The sequence below is a fragment of the Triturus cristatus genome, chromosome 5_2 (genome assembly GCF_964204655.1).
Source record: "Triturus cristatus chromosome 5_2, aTriCri1.1, whole genome shotgun sequence".
Classification (NCBI taxonomy): domain Eukaryota; kingdom Metazoa; phylum Chordata; class Amphibia; order Caudata; family Salamandridae; genus Triturus; species Triturus cristatus.
The window spans coordinates 804,553,449-804,570,444 of record NC_140588.1 but is presented as its reverse complement, the minus strand read 5'-3'; the positions used below and the strand labels follow the sequence as shown (position 1 = coordinate 804,570,444).

The following is a 16,996-nucleotide window of genomic DNA, read 5'->3' as shown; positions in this document are numbered from 1 at the left end:
AGTTCATTTTTCATATTATCACATATGAGTGCAGTTTCAAATACTTGAGTTCACAAAGTGCGCTGTTGAAGCACCTCCTATGGTCTATTTAAGAAACTATTATGTTACTCCATCTGTAATAAGAATTTAGGTCACATTTACGGTCTAATTACGATGAGAGTTGGAAAGCCTCTGACCTGCAGTCGGAGGCTTTCCGAGTCTCATTGCGGTTTCAGTTTGGACCACCGCATTAGGATGCAGGCGGTCATTCAGGCTCAATTCAGACCGGCTCAAGGAGCCCGTTGGCCAGTCGGAGGCCTACTCGTAATCCCTATGGATCGCATTTCTTCCGTAGGGATTACAATGTCGTTTTACGACAGGCTTTCCATGTCGGGCTTTCCGACATGGAAAGCCTATCAGAAAGTGACATTGAGGGCCCCTAGCAGGGCCCCCTTCACCCTGTGGCCTCCGGTTGGGGGCTGAGGGGGCACTTATGGTGCCCACCTGTTAATCCCTTCACCGTGTGGCAGGCACCCTGGGATGCCTGCCACAAGGTGCAGGGATGAACAGATTCTCCCATTTGTCTATAGGAGATTATGAAAAATGGGAGTATGCAACAGAACCATGTGCGGTACCATTGTCATCACGGTGTCGGGACCACTGACCGCAGGTAGGTCGATCCCTAGACCGCAACGTTTACGCCCGCCCAACATCGTTATTATGCCCTTAGTGTTTACATGACTACTGAATTGCCTCGTGGGGTGGTGAGGCACAAATATTTCTAAAAACTATCACTTTTAATAAATGTTTGTCTATGAAATGAAATGAAATCCAATTTATAATGCGCTACTAAGCCCAATAGGTGTCAAGGCGCCTAACCCAAAAATACTAGTTAAAACAAATGGACTTGCTTACTGGTAGGCCTTAATGAAACACCACGTTTTGAGCGCTTTTTAAAAAAGGGCTAGTGAAGGTTGGGCCTTAATCTCCGAGGGGAGGGCATTCCATAATCGAGGGGCCACGTTGGAAAAGGCCCTGCTGCCCCATCTGACTTTCTTGAAACGGGGACTACAAGAAGATTCATCTCAGAGGAGCGTAGACACCTGCTTGGGGTATAGCAGGTTAGCAGGGAACCTAAGGCATCAGAGGATCCAGCCAATAGGGCTCCAAACACCAGGCACAAAAGTTTGAACGAGATCCTATGCTGGATTGGAAGCCAGTGCAGACTCTTCCTGGCTAAAGTAGCCGAGGAAGCATTAGGTGCAGCTAGAACAAATCTTGCTGCAGCGTTCTGCACAGCCTGGAGGCGATGAATGAGACCCTTGTTGATATCTACATATAGTGCGTTACAATAGTCCAACCTTGAACCCACTAGCGCGACCACCGTCTGCTTACGGGCCTGGGGGGAGAGATAGTGAACGATTCTCCTAAGGATCTTGATAACCCCCCAGCAAGTGGCCACCGTTCTATTGACCTGGAGAGTCATGGTCAACGAGGTGTCAAATATAACGCCAAGGTTCCTGGCAGAGTGGGATGGAATAGGGCAGGTTCCCAAAGTTGGGGGCCACCACTCAGTGGACCAAATATCCTGATTATTACCGAAGATCAGGACCTCGGTTTTATCGCCGTTCAACTTTAGGGAGTTTTGGATCATCCATTCGGAGACTGCTTGCATGCAGTTCCTAAAGTTGAACGCGGATATACTAGCCGAGTGAGCCAGGGACACCATGATTTGGGTGTCATCGGCGTATGACACAACCTCCATCCCCTGCGATTTCACAAGCCTAGCAAGTGGCGCCACGTAGATGTTAAACCGGGTCGGACTCAAGGCCGACCCCTGTGGAACCCCACATTGCAAGTATTTGGCAGGGGAGAGGAACTCTCCAAGCTTGACCCTCTGCTCTCTTAGATCTAAAAAAGAGGACAAAAGGCTCAGGGCCGGGCCACCACTCCTACCTCCCTCAGACGTGATGTTAAAGTCAAGGGAGACAGGGTATCAAATGCTTCCGTTAGATCCAGTAGGACCAAAAGAGTGGTCTGACCTTGATCCACCTTCATTCGAATATTATTCACCTCCATAGTGAGTGCAGATTCCGTACTATGGAATTTCCTGAATCCATGCTGGGAGTTGTCCAAATACCCAGAGGAATCCAGGAAGGCAGACAGATGAAAATTAAGGTGGGATTCGAGCATTTTGGCTGGAGCAGGCAGCAGAGATATAGGACGAAAGTTTTTGAGCATTTCTGGGTCCAGGGTGGACTTTTTAAGCAGGGGCTTCACTATCGCCTTTTTCCAGGGTGCCAGGAAAGTACCCTGTGCCATGGCACCATTCATCACCTCCATCAGAGGCGGTAATAGGGTGTCCCGACATGCTTTCAGCACTTTCAGGGGACAGGGGTCCAAGGGAGAGGCTGACTTTGTCCTGTCCAACAGAAGATCAAGCTCCTCAAGGGAAAGCGGCGGGAAATGGGTGAAAGTCTTAGAGGGATCTCTGGTCCAAGACTCCAATTTTACAAGGGCCAAGGGGGAGTGAGTTCCCAGTGTACTCCTCTGTGTTTCCAGAGCAAAATAGATATCCTCGATTTTATTATGGAAATACTCTGAGATTTTATTACACAACTCCTGCGAACCTACAACTGGATCAGGCACTTGTAGGGAACAAAGGGAGTCCACAATCTTAAAAAGTTCCTTAGATGAAGTAAGGGATGTGGTAAGGTTGGAGAAAAACTCCTGCTTTTCCTTTATCACCCTGACCTTGTATTCTCTCAACAGACATTTGTGTGCCTCTCCTTCAGTGGGGTCCCAGAATTTTCGCCATCTTCTCTCCTGTCTCCTACAGCTCTGCCTCAGGAGCCTTAACGGCTCGGTGAACCAAGGAGCTGAGGGTTTACGCCTTGCTGAGTACCGAAGGGAAGCAGGGGCTAGCACATCTACAGCTCTAGTGATAGAATTAGCAAGCTCTTGTGCAGCCTCACCAGCTTCCCTGGTAGAAATGTACAATATGCCCCCTATAAATGGAGCAAGGGCTTCGTTGGTAATATTCCTATAGCTCCTTTTGGGTTCTCTGTTGGTGGAACTCAGCTTAGGCGCACCTACAGGGGAAGATGCTAATTCTAAAGGCACTACCAAGTGGTCGGACCAGACCAGAGGCAGGGGGGGACCTACCGAGAGTCTCGGATCGTTGGTAAACACCCCTTCTAGTATATCACCGGCTCGATGGGTTGGGCTGTTCACCAATTGAGTGAAACCACACGCGTCCAGCAAGTCCACCAAGGAAAGCGTATCTTTAGACCCCAGGTCATCCAAATGAAAATTTAGGTCCCCAAGTATGGTAAGATGGAGTTTAACAAAATAGGGTTCCAAAATTCTAAAGAGCTCACAGCTAAAGTTGGATCTGGGTCCAGGAGGTCTATAAATAAGGATGCCTGTAAAGGATACCGAAGGGGAACAGGAAATAAAAAAGTACATGGCCTCAAAGGAGTCCGAGGACTCGGACAGGGCTTTAATACTACAGGCAAAGGAAGCTTTATAAAGAATTGCCAGCCCACCCCCCCTACATCTAGTTCTGTCAAGTCTATGCAATGCATAGCCTTCAGGAATAGCCATTAATAAATCGTGACCAGACGAGTCCGAGGCCCAAGTTTCTGTCACAAACACCCATGTACCCATGTACTAAGCAACTCGGGCTTAGTACATGAAGCCATAAGTTACTTAATAAAATTACTTATAATGCGACTAGATATTTGATGCCCTGCCCACATACACCAATTTGACACCTCTACATTCAAGGCTTCTTCTAGTTGAGACGAATATGAGTGCATGCAGTGTAAATACATTTGGAAGAAGTGATCCCAGGGCAGGGACTCAAGACGGTTGTGTTCTACATGGCCATAGTCATGAGTTACCAGGAAGAACTACCAGGCAGGTGGGATGGGCAAAGGTCTAGCTTTGGTGAAGTTGTTATGGGTGTGACACTCCTCAAATGCTTTCTTGGCTTGGTAGTTGGTTCTGGGGGCCCTGAGTTGGACCTACTACGTTGCTGTTGGTTTTTCTTGCCATTCTCATTTAACCCAGAGATTTTAACTTGTTCTTATTTTGGATCGGGATCTTAAATATAGGCAGTAACGGTTTTAACAAAAAAACATTATTTCTGCACTCACTCAAGTACTTCTTGAATGGGCTCTAATGTAATGCATGTTATGCAGTTCACAAACATTGAAAGTAGAATGTTTAGCAAGCTTTCTCAGTCTCAAGTTTACAGGCATACTGCTGGCAATCAAACACCCAAAAGGTGATGATATGAATGCTTGTAAATAGTCTAATCAATGGCAATCGCTTTGGGTAGCATTCCAACACATTGTTTTTTGCCCACTATGTCACCCCTTCACCATGCAGCCCACTGATTTTTTACATTTGGGAAATTTGAGATTCACACCCCTGAATCTCACTGGCTAAGCTGCGCCCCTGAAAATACCCCATATTAATCATATTACTCTTCCCAAGTGCAGATAGCCTTTACTCAGATTTAATCCATGGTTCGATGTAGGACCAAGAGAGAACCTTCGATAAACAACCTATTAGGTTGATGATGGCATAAACTCAGTATACAATAGTCTGTTATAAGTCGTTTTGACACAGTATCATTAACCCCTTGAGTGCCCGCCCCTTTCCCCGCCCTGTGCCGGCCGTTGCATTAGCGGGCGGGGTTTATGACGAGCTGGTCTCGTCATGGGCACAGCGCAACCGCGGCCCATGACGAGACCAGCTCGTCATGGGCACTCAAGAGGTTAAAACACAGAGCAGGCAATCAAAATATATTCGAGCTATACAATAAAATATGTATCATTCATATGGGGACAGATATAGAGGAGGTCATTTCCATTTACATATATCTTTTTACTATTAATTTACTTTAGGGCTTTCTTTTTGTGTCCAATATGTGCCTATCAACATTTTTGCTGAGACTACTCCCAAGGATAGGCTAGTGTAACAGCTAATTTGCCATAAAAATAGAAAGGAGAAAAAAAGAAAATATTCTGCCACCTAAACATGGCTGCCATATACTACAATAAATATGTTAAATTTAAAAAAAATCTGGAATGTGGCTGCTTTACTAGTGATGTTTTTCAGTTGCTTAATGCATTTCTTTGGTATTGTTGTTGACGGAACAAGAAAAAAATCACATACTACTCAAGCAAGCAATCGCAGTCAACTATATTACAATATCACATGAACACTTTATAACAGCAACTTAAAAAAGCAGATTGAGAATATATCCGTATCTAACTAAGTAGAAAAGGTGCAGGGAAAATAAATAGTTGATATTAAGTGCTACAGTTAAAAAGAAAATTTAAAAAAGCATGCTTTGAACCAGCTTTGTCACTGAAAAAAGTAACTCTTTTTTGGCCGATGTGAACAATGTGCAAAGGCTTTTTGCATTCATTAAAAGTTGACGTGAACCCATGGGTAAAGTGGGCTGATCCGTTGTCCCTTGCTTTATGCTGTGGTGGGCGGATGCAAAATGTGAATGACTCATTAACCTACCAATGGATGAACCCTGCTGACCAAAGACCCTTTATATATGTATATTATGAATTATTTTTTGGGGAAAAACAGTAGTTTGGCTCGACGGTACAAGCTGTGCCAGAGACGAGACATTAAAAATGTGGTCTAAAGGATCTTTGACTGAACACTATCAACTGTTCTTCTAGGCGCATATGGAAAATATCAAAAAAGAAAAAATGCATTCATTTTATATGGAAGCAGTACCACAGGGACAGCACAAATGCATTCATTTTTTGTTCAAATCTGTTTTATTGAATTTTACAGGTACATACAAAGAAGCATATTTTCACGTTGTTCATGCATGCTGCCACGCATTGACAATAAAAGTGTATTTTCATTGCATGTAAGTTGAGCCCTTTAACATACACGGCGCATTCGCCACCCCGGATTGGTTACAAGTACAACATACGGCTCCTTACATTAGTGCAATGCTTCACAAGTCGGTGACTAGTTAGCTACGGCAGTCCCATAAGTACAGTCTTTCAGCTGATTCAGCGTGGACTTCAATACAGACAATGTAGAATAATAACAATTATGAACAACTTACAGACTCAACGTAGACCGGTATTGATACCCAAATCTCCCTTCCCCCCGCCCCTTTCCCCGCCTCCCCAACAACACATCCCAGCATTTCAGATTGACTGTTAATTTCTTTCAATGGCGACCACCGTTGTCTTCACAGATAACTATACAAATCAGCTCCCACATGAGAACATCACAGCTGCACACGGTGAGAGACTACAGTATCCACCCTGCGTCCCCGTCCTCCCCTTCAAGCTGACCCCCTGATCACTCTTCCCCGGCTCTCTGTAGCGCCTGAAGCAAAACCTCCCATTGGGTAGCTATGGGTTTCTTCCGCAACCCCATCGTCTCCTCCCTCCTAATGGCGGTTTCCTCTGCTCTGGCCCTTGGCAAGTAGTGAATTTCTCCATGCTTGCACGTGAGGTGGTTCTCTTAGCGACTATTATACCCAGGTCTATAAACTGGGACGCTACCTTCGTGGCCGGGGTTCTGTGGAACAGGTGTTACAGGTATACAGTCCATTCAAACGGTAAAGTACGGCCAGTGCTTACATGCAGTAACCTGCTGATTGTATGCCAGTACGTATGGAGCCGGCGACCGCTCCATAGCATGTGGACTATACCCACCCCCAGTTCGGCGCACCTGGGACACTCTGCATCCGTGCGGTGGAAATACCTATTGACTGCCTCCGGTGTAAGGTACGCCCTGTGTATAATGAACAACTGGATCTGCCGGAACCTCATATTTCTGGGTATGCGCACTGGGCTCCCCAACACTCGCTCCCATTCCTTATCTTCCAATGGCCTCCCCATGTCCGTTTCACATTTATGTCTAAGAGGTTCCAGTGTGATCGCTGCATGGGTGCGTAGTGACACCGCAAACCAGCGGATCAAATGCCTACCACGCCCCATAACATGAAGGTATTTTATGGTAAGGTGTTGATGAGGCTCTGTGGACATGTCCTCCCATTTCACTGTCAGGGATGCAAGAAGCGAGCGATGCAGAAGGAATTGGCCTGGTGGCAGTCCCTCCTCTTCCATCAGAGAGTCATATGATATAAGCGCACCATCTCGATACAAATCTCCTAGAGTCTGTATATCAGCATCCCGCCAGTGTGTGAGCATGAGAGTGGTGAGTGTCCCTACCCCGCTAGGGGAGCCCTCCAGTGGCAATGCCGGCGCGTATGGGGTTAGAGCTCTGGTGAGAAATAGGCTTCTGCGGTAGCATTTATATGCCACTCTCAGGAGGAGCGGCGCTGTGTGCTTGACAGCCGGGTGAAAGAGCGCAAGGAGCCGCACCAGTGAGTAGGGGGGCAGCGCTGAGGCTGTGTCCTCTCGGCTTTATCCGCAAACCAGCGAGCAATCCATTGTAGCTGAGCAGCCATATAGTAGTGTTCTAAGCAAGGCTCTGCAAGTCCCCCCTGATCTGTCGGAAGGTACAATTTTGCTGATGACAGCCTATGCCGACTACTCCCCCAGATGAAGTCCCGAAGTATTTTGGAGAACGTGGCAAAAAATGCCGCTGGGACATATAATGGCAGGTTGGCAAAGTAATACAAGAGTCTGGGGAGAATCACCATTTTGGATAATGCCACCCTGCCCGTGACCGTCAGCGGTAATGTGCCCCAGAAACGCATCTGTGACTTGATGGCTGTGAGAGCCCTGCCCAGGTTTCCGTCAAAAAGGTCCGATGGCTGACGATATATCTGTATCCCCAGGTATCGGAAGGTATCCCCCTTCCACATCACCCTCGTTCCATTGAGGATATATCCCGGGTCCTGCCTCCCCTCCCCGAACGCATAAAGACAGGACTTACTGGCGTTTACCCGCAGCCCCGATATAGTAGTGAAATCCTGCAATATGCGAGCCAACTGTGATGGGACATTTTCGACATCTCTCACATAGACCAGCAGATCGTCCGCATACAACGACACTTGGTGAACTGCGTCTCCCAGCGGTATGCCGTCACCCATCAATGCGCGCAGGTCCACCGCCAGTGGCTCGATCGCCAGCGCAAACAGGAGCGGCGACAGTGGGCACCCCTGTCTGGTACCCCTGCAGATAGGCACGGTCTCTGATATATACGGGCCCAGCCGTACCCGGACCGAGGGGTTCTTATACAAAAGGCCGACCATTTGTGAAAATTCCAACCCCAGATCATATCGCTGCAACAGTGCTGACAAGTACCTCCATTCCAAACAATCAAAGGCCTTTTCCAGGTCCAACATCAAGCAACCTGCCTTTGGCCACTCATTTATGCTATCCGTCGCCACTCTTAAAAACCTCCGCAAGTTCAGCGACGTCCTTCGCTTGGGAACGAACCCATTTTGGTCACTGTGAACCAGAGTTGCAACCACTGGCGCCAGCCGTTCCGCTAGAGCTTTAGCCAGTATTTTATAGTCAGCGTTGAGAAGTGCCAACGGTCGGTAAGACCCCAAGGCCGTTGGGTCTCGGTCAGGTGTAACGCCCTGAACGTCTCAGGATCGTTTAACAGACACGACAATGAGGACGCAACCACTTGTGAAGGGTTAGTTCTTTTAATGAAGGCAAATAAAATACAAAGAACAAACAAAAGTTATAGTCACTGGAATCCTCCAGGCTAAGTACGTTACCAGCCCACAGCACGGATGGTCCTAACCGTCCTCTGCATATACGCCGATCCCGGCGTATGCCAACAGAGGGCAGAAATGAAATGGCCGACAATGCCAATCGGTAGGCTGTGAGGGGCACGAAGAGTGTTGGGGAGAATCGAGGAGTCAGGGAAACACCCAGCCGGGGTCTCTACCTGAAGGGAGCAGCCGCTCAACCTCTTCCTCAGACTGCACCGGGACGCGGAGTCACCTCCTGGTGATGCGTCACCGATACCCCAATCACAAGCAAGAAGACTGAACCGAGAGCAGCCGCTCGATCGATCCTGTGGACTTCCGAGTCTGTAACGCGGCAAACACCTCCTGGTGTGCGTAACAGCTGGCAGTCCCTGTGTCTCTGGTCGGGCTGGGAGTTACGACTCCAACCAGCAAAAGCGCCACTGCGCTTGGACTCAGCCGAGTCAAAAAGCGAAGCTCAATGGTTGACCGGTAGAGCTTCCGGGTCCTTCACAGGTGACGATGGGGCAAGACACGGCCCAGGGAGTAACGACTCGACCTACCTCCGTTCTTGCCTTACTGGAGCACCACTCCGGAACACTGCTCTTCACGAAGCAGGTACATCGGTGTAAACACAATATCCGACAGCCTTGTACCTCCCGGTTCCTCCCTTTATAGGGCGTGTTTTCCTTGAGTTATGTAACAGCTCTCCTGTTTACATAAGGGCGTGTTTCCCTTGAGTTATGTAACAGCTCTCCTGTTTACATAAGGGCGTGTTTCCCTTGAGTTATGTAACAGCTCTCCTGTTTACATAAGGGCGTGTTTCCCTTGAGTTATGTAACAGCTCTCCTGTTTACATAAGGGCGTGTTTCCCTTGTATGACAGGAATTCTTGACATCAGGCTTCAGCAGGGATACCAAATACGCATCGAGGGGGGCAGCGCGTTTTCCTCCAGCGCTGCGGCGTAAAGCGCGTGCAAGTGAGGCACTTGGGTCTCCCGATAAGCTTTATAAAATTCAGCCGGCAAGCCGTCCGGTCCTTGCGTCTTCCCAGATGCCATGGATGCGATTGCCTCCCCTATCTCCTCCAAGGTGAGGGGTTGGTTAAGTTCCTCCTGTTGGGCGTCCGAGGCTGCAGGCAACTGGAGCTGCTCGAGAAATTCCGCTATCTCGAGGTTCGTACCACTAACCCCCGACTGATAGAGCCTCGCATAATGTTCCACCATGACCCTATGAATCTCCTGTTGTGTGTACACCAATTCTCCCTCCCGTGTACGCATGGCAGCGATCGGAGCGCGAGGGCCATCTTGCTTTAGCAGCCAGGTGAGCAGGCGGCCCGCCCTATCTGCCGTGTGGTGTGTGCGGGCTGTGTGGGCTGCATAGTTATGACATCGTAATCGTTCCAGAAGTTCCGCATGTTGCGTCCGTAGCTCCTCTAGTCGATTGGAGTGGCTACCCCCACCCTCGCGCTCATGCTGCAACAGCTGGGATTCAAGGCGGACGAGAACCTTCGATAACTGCTTCCGTATATTCCACGTGGCTCCCAAACAGTGACCTCTAAGTGTTATTTGAGGGCGTCCCACTCCACCAGCGCGTTACCCGCCGTGCCTTCGTCAAGTTCAAAATATGTCAGTATAGCTGTCCCTAATGAGGAGCGGAACTCAGGATCCTCCAGCGCAGCGGTTTGAAGGCGCCATGTAGGGATAGGGGGGCGATCAGCCTCCCATTGGAGTTGAATCCGTAAAGGGTTAGGATCGGAGTGTGTCCGTCCCAAATACTCCGAACACTCAACCAACGGCAGGAGAGACTGGATCCCACCACCCTATCTAGTCGGACATGCAGGTCATGTGTCGCGGAGTAATAAGAGTAAATGCGATCAGCTGGGTGCAGGACCCGCCACACATCTAATAGCGTCCAGTGTAAGAGCCAGTCCGTGAGTGCCTGCGCGTTGGACACTGCCGACGTGGCATGAAGGGGGGGGGAAGGATCTATCCTTGTGCACGTCTAGCACTGAGTTGAAATCGCCGCCCAGCAGCCAGGGGAGACCAGCATACGGGGTGACCGCCAGCGACAGCTGCGTCAGGAATGACGGTTGATCAACATTTGGTGCATAGATCGAGGATAACAGTATGTGTTGACCATTGAGTGTTCCCCGGACTAGAGTGTATCTGCCCTCCGGGTCCACTACCACCTCTGAGCTAACGAACGGAACTCCCGCTCTCACCCAGATGAGCGTGCCCCTGGCATGGGCGGAGTACACCGTACCATACATCTGTCCTCGCCAGCGCCTGCGCAGCCTTTCCAGCTCGAGCTGCGTTATGTGTGTTTCCTGTAATAGGGCGATTCCAACCGAGTGTCTGTGAAGATAGGCATATATAGAATATCTATGTGTTGGCGTGTGCATACCGCGGATATTCCACGTGATTATGTTAACGTGCGTCATTGCTGAGGTGTGCAGATCGGCGGAAGGTCTGGAGCGGGGTGTGCTGTAGTAACTGCTGGGCTCGCCTGAGCCTAAGTGAACCGGTCTGTCGTAACCATAACAACTTGTAAACTGTGACCAACATAACTTTAGGGGCGAACTTTGCTTGTCCGTTCGTCCAAACTTTGCAACCATGCATAGACAGGAACTAGGTCAGTGTGTAGCCTAATGGGGTGTGCGTGTATCCAACAATCTGCTATGACCATCCCCATCTTACCACTCGCATGCGGCGCGCCACACAGGATGCCATTGGTGGAGCCCACCAAAGCGGTGGCACTCTATAGCAGCCCCGCGAGCCATCTACGCATGCGTGCGTGCCAACCACACAAGGGCCCATCGGGTTCTGCAGTCTCAAATGTAACCTGTCGCGGGCAGCAGTCAGCCAAATGTGCATGCACAGTGTCCCCGCTAAGTCCCCCCGCTTATTTAACAAACCCCCATAACCCACAATGCAGTACTTGCGTGCACGAGTGTCCACAATGTCCATTACAGCAGCAACGTCATCCTAGGATCTCATCCGCCGTTTGCGGAGTGACTACGGGCATGTGTAGCTCCTCAGAGCATTCGGATGACGGTGTCGACAGTCCGCTCGACACTCCAGTGCGTTGCGTAGGAGAGTCCAGGTGAGCCGGAGCACTCGGGAGCCAAGCGTCGTGACTGCTTCCAGTACGTTTTGGCGCTCCAGTCGCATTCTCTCCGGGCTGGGGGCCACCTGTTTGGGCGCTGCCTCGCGGGCGCCCTCTGCCTTTGGCGACGCCTGTCCCTCCTGCCCGAGGTCGCGATGTCAGTCGGATCCCTTGGCCTCGACCCCGTCCATAGGCCCGACTCTTCCAACCAGTCCCACGCCTCCGTTGGTGTGTCGAAAAAGTGGGTTTTACCTTTCGCAGCCACTTGCAGCCTGGCAGGGAACAGCAGCGAGTACGGTAGTTCCAGCTCACGAAGCTGTCGCTTCACCGCCATGTAGTTGTTTTGTCGGCGCTGCACCAGGACGGTATAGTCCGGGAAAAGCATGATGCGGCTGCCATTGACAGTCAGGTTGTCCAGTTTCCGGGTTTCCCGCAGCACCGCATCTCGATCCCAGTAGTTGAGGAGTTTGAACAGAAACGGGCACGGATGCGCACCCGTCCGAGGCCTTTGGGCGGGCACTCGGTGAGCCCTCTCCACCGCAAATTGTTGTGAAATTGTTCCCTGCGGCAGGAGGCCTCGCAGCCAGTTCTCGACGTACTGCTCAGGATATCTCCCTTCTTCTCCATCTGGCAAGCCCACTACACGCACATTGTTGCGACGCAAGCGCCCTTCAGCGTCCTCCGCCCTGTCCTCAATGGCATGTATCCGCTCCATCATATCCTGCAATGCAGCCGCGTGACTGTGGGTGAATGGCTGGAGATCTTTAAGTACCTGCCCCTGCGCGGCGACCTTCTCCGTTAATTTGCGATTATCCGCATGGAGGAGTGTGAAGTCAGACGTGACTTTATCGATCCGAGTTTCCAAGGAGGTCCTGGTATGTTCCAGTGCAGTCCCTAGCCTCTCCACCGCCGCAAGGACCGTGTCCATTTTGGCAGCTAGCGCCGTGGTCGGCTCCATTTCACTTGACTCTTTCGGGCGTGCAGGATCTAGACTTCCAGCTCGCATCTGTCCCTGTTGCGCCTTGGCCCGCATACGGCCAATCACAAGTTGCTGCGCCGTGGGCATTCTCAGCCAGTGTCCGGTATAGGAGGGACTGTTAGCTGCTTGTGGCAGCAGTCGTCGCCAGACCGTCCGTCACCTCTGAAGCACTGGAGAGGCTCGCCTCTGCGTGGTCGGGACCTGATGCCGGTCCCGGTACAGGCGGAGCACGACGCGTGGAAGGGCGGCAAGCGCAGGTCCGGGCACCGCTTCTGAAGTCCGTTCATGTGCCACGTAGCACACCCTGGAAGTAGCAGCACAGGGAGTAGGGTGCGCGGCTGCAATAGAAGGAGTGCGTTTCCCCTGCACTTCCCCCGGGCGAGCTGTTGGGCGTCCTTCGTGTCCTTCAAGTTGCCCGTGCACCAGAGGGAGATGCCCTGAGTGACTCCGCCACACACCCAGCGGTCCCCGCACTACCCGAAGGCTGCCGTCCTCCCGTGTGATTAGCACTGCCCAGTCTTCACCTCATGCTGTCATACAGGCCGCCCCTCACAGCCACCTCTTTATTTCAGAGCGCTCGGGCTTTGGAGTTCCCCTGCAAACTGCGCTGCTTCACCCGCATCTTGCCAATTCAGCTCCCCGCGAGCACCCCCCTTCACCTCGTAGGCCGTCCGCCCGTCCAGTCCTGCCACTAAATCTTCCCTCAGATACAGCCCACAGGTTTCCGCTCCGTGGAATGCAGGCGCCGATCGTCCGTCGCGGCACCCAGGGAGGGCTAGATGCGCGGTTGCGCTGGTCCCCTCAGTCCACAGGGGCCCGCCGTGGCCCGAGCCCCTGCTCACCTCCTCCGCTGTCTCCTCAATGTGGCACCTCCGCAATGACTTCCCTGGGCCACAGCGGGACAAGCAAGATCACGCGGACCTCCGGCCACCCCGCGGCGCCGCCTCCAGCCGATCTCCGCACCGGGAGGGGTCGTCTTCACCTCCAGGACCGCCCGTTTGTCACCCCAGCGCCAGCGCTCCAGGCCTCAGGTCCCCAGGCGGCAGCAGTCCTGGGGTCGCACCTCTTCTCCCCTCTGGCTCATGGGTCACCCCACGTCTCCCGCATCCGCGGGGTACGTGGATCCACTTCACGGAGCGGACAGGGGGCGCAGGCATCGTCCTCACAATTGTCGCGGCGCCAGCCGTCGCAGCCGCTCCGATGTCCGTCCTCCAGTAAAGTCCTCCAGGGCCCAGGCCCCAGCGCGGCAACGATCCTGCGGCCTCTCCTCCCCACGCTGGTCCGCTCGCCGCGACACCGCTCATAGGGTCGCCCCCAAGAGCAGGGCAGGGAAGCACAGGGCACACCAGCAGGGCGTCTGCAGCATCAACAGTCTCGGCGGCACCAGGGACCGCCGCCCAGCAGGGGTGTCCGTCCTGCCGCCTCACCTCGTGTAGGCCGCGATCGCGCTCTCGGGCATAGTCGCTCCCGCGACTGTGAAGATCGCGGAAGCAGGAGTCTCCCGGTGACTGCTGCCCTTCCACTGTCTGGCGCAACAGGCTGCGGGCATGGGCGGCTCACTCGGAGGATAATTTCTCGGATTACCAGGGATGTGGGCCGGAGCACTACGGACTCGCGTCCGCCATGTTGGCTGGTTAGCCACGCCCCCCCATCACAAATGCATTCATTTGGAGGGGCTCATGTTTTTGGAAAGCTCAGCTGAGCCTATAAGACCAACTATAAATTGGGCAGAACTTTCTTGACATATGGAAAGATCAGTCAACACAGCTATGGTTATAATTCATCAGCTACTTTTAAGAGAAATATGGGTTCTGACAGATACATCTTCTGGCAGATTCCGAAGTGCATTAGAAGCCAACTAGAATTCTTATAAAAGTGCCTATTATTCATGCCTCATTGATGCATGCCCTAAGCACTCTCACTCTATTTCACAAATTAAATTCCTCAATATTTCCACGACGACTCGATCAAATATCTCCTCTGAAGGTTTCAGGATTAAAGCCTGTTCACAAGTGCTGCAAGTAGATGTCCCTTTCGGAACCACAAGACATTTCCATGTGATGCCGGAGATCACAGCATAACACCATGTCCTAAATTCTCGTGTGTCGACAAAGTGGTAGGCCATAATGGAGCAGAAGGTCAATGCCTGCAGGGAGAGTTCAAAATGTTCTCCATTACCTTCAAGGCAATGAGGCCAAGAAATCTTACCCATAAAACACAAAATGTGCCATGGAATGGAGAAGTCATTTAATTCCTCAGGGAAATGTTCCATTCCTGGGACCATTTCGTATCTCTGATGTTCCCTGATGCCAAACGATTCCTTGTTATAGGATTAGATTGCAGTGCTGAAAAGATGAAGCATGCAGGGCTAAGGCTTCTGGGGGGCATTGCTGGATTTATTCAGGGCAGCTCCATAACCTTTGTACTGCCTCTCAATGGAGAGCATGTTCCTGTCGGCTTGGCTACTCAGGCAGCTCTGACACGACACCTGCCAAGTCTGCCGCTCCATGGACCATGGTCTCAGTGCCCAAGAAAAGCTGATAGCCTGCCAAAGTGCTGGGCCCAATTTGGTCAGAGCCTATTTCGGTGCTTAGAGATGCAACCCATGAAGCTTTCTCCATATAAGAGTGTATGTGTGCAGCAAGAGAGAAGGCAAACTTCAGAGATGTTCCCTTGGCAGAACATCAAGATTCACCAGGATGGAAGAATTGTTCATCCCGGACTCCAATGTCTTCACAATATCTGGCCCCACAAAACATTATGATCTGGAGGCTGATTACCTCCTTCCCCACTCTAATACTGATGCAGGCTTATATCTGGACTTCAAAAAATGTGAGCGGCCTGGCCATTTTACAGAAAGATGCCGACTCATCCATCCCTTCTGATTCTGCTTCAGAAGATGCTTCCTCAATTACAACTGCGTGGGGACAAAAATCAGCTGAAGCTTTGGTGTTAAACTTGTCTTCTGTGGAGGCAAAGTCTAACATTCTGACTGAGATCTTGCAGCCTTTCTCCTCATTGGTGGAACCCCTACTTACATTCAGTGAGGCTTTCTTGAATTCTGTCATGGCTCTGTAGGGAAACCCTTTGCTGACCCATCTGCCCACACACAGTTATCCAGATGGCATAGGCCTTCTCCTGTTAATCCCCTCAGTCTGTCCTTTCACCTAGTCCCAGAAACTCTGGTAGTCGCAAAGTCCTCCTCGACGCAAAACCTGAAAGTCTTCCCCATTGCACCTTCTTATAGAGTTGAAAAATCTTGACTCCAGGGGCAGAAAAATCTTGGCTTTTGGTAGCCTGGCCCTCTGCACTGATAATATCGCCTGTCTTCAGGGCAGATTTGTTGGTTCTTTATGGGAGTTGGTGTAGCTTATCGGGATTAGTTTGCAAGACACATGAAAAAGCCATCCACGGATCTGGTCAATGATGTATTCGACAGGTCTTGAAGTGCGGCCAAGGTTCTATAGATACCTTTGCTTGATTGTTACGTGTGCGTAGACGCATTCCATCTATTTAAACAATTTATTTACCTCCGCCTGTAACGTTTTGATGCCGGCATATCCGCAAATTCCAGTGCATTGCTCACAGTAGAATCAAACCTTACCTAGTAAATTATCGATGTTGAATGGACTTGCACACTGCCATGATCCCTATCCAAGTTAACCTCTTCGGTGCCCGTGACGAGCTGGACTCGTCATGGGCCGCGGTGGCGCTGTGCCCATGACGAGTCCAGCTCGTCACAAACCCCGCCCGCTAATGTAACGGCCGGCACAGGGCGGGGAAAGGGGCGGGCACCGAAGGGGTTAAAAATGGCCTTATTTATTTTAGCAGCTAATTAAGTTTACAATCCAAGACTGCACCAAGATAAGGGAATGATTCTGCCCTTTCAATGCAGTTGTTATTGAAAAGGATGTCGTTTTTTTTGGTATTAGTTTGACCAAAAATGTTGGTCTTTGATTTACCAAGGTTTGTTTGCAAGCATAATTTATTCATAAATTCAGCATTTTTGGACACCAGTCTCTCTGGCCCCTTGGCAGTCTGTGAAATGTGGATGACATCATCAGCACAAAGGAGCAGGAGGAGAGGTCTACTACAAATTTGAGGAGGATCTGTGGACCCATTGTAGAGTGTCGCTTCTAGTCTGTTGGTATATATGGTGAACAAGAAAGGAGCAAACTCCTACCTCTACTGACCACTTCTACCCAAGCTGAAAAGGGCAGCACCATGTTGGACCTAACTCGAGGCTTGGCCCAAACAATT

General features: G+C 50.8%; 1 protein-coding gene across 2 annotated transcripts in view; it reads left to right on the top strand.

Annotated features, from left to right (window-relative positions):
• The window catches only part of ARHGEF6 (Rac/Cdc42 guanine nucleotide exchange factor 6), a 712,936-nt gene that overhangs the window by 226,303 nt on the left and 469,637 nt on the right, over nucleotides 1–16,996 (top strand). The gene's annotated exons all lie outside the window — the stretch shown is intronic.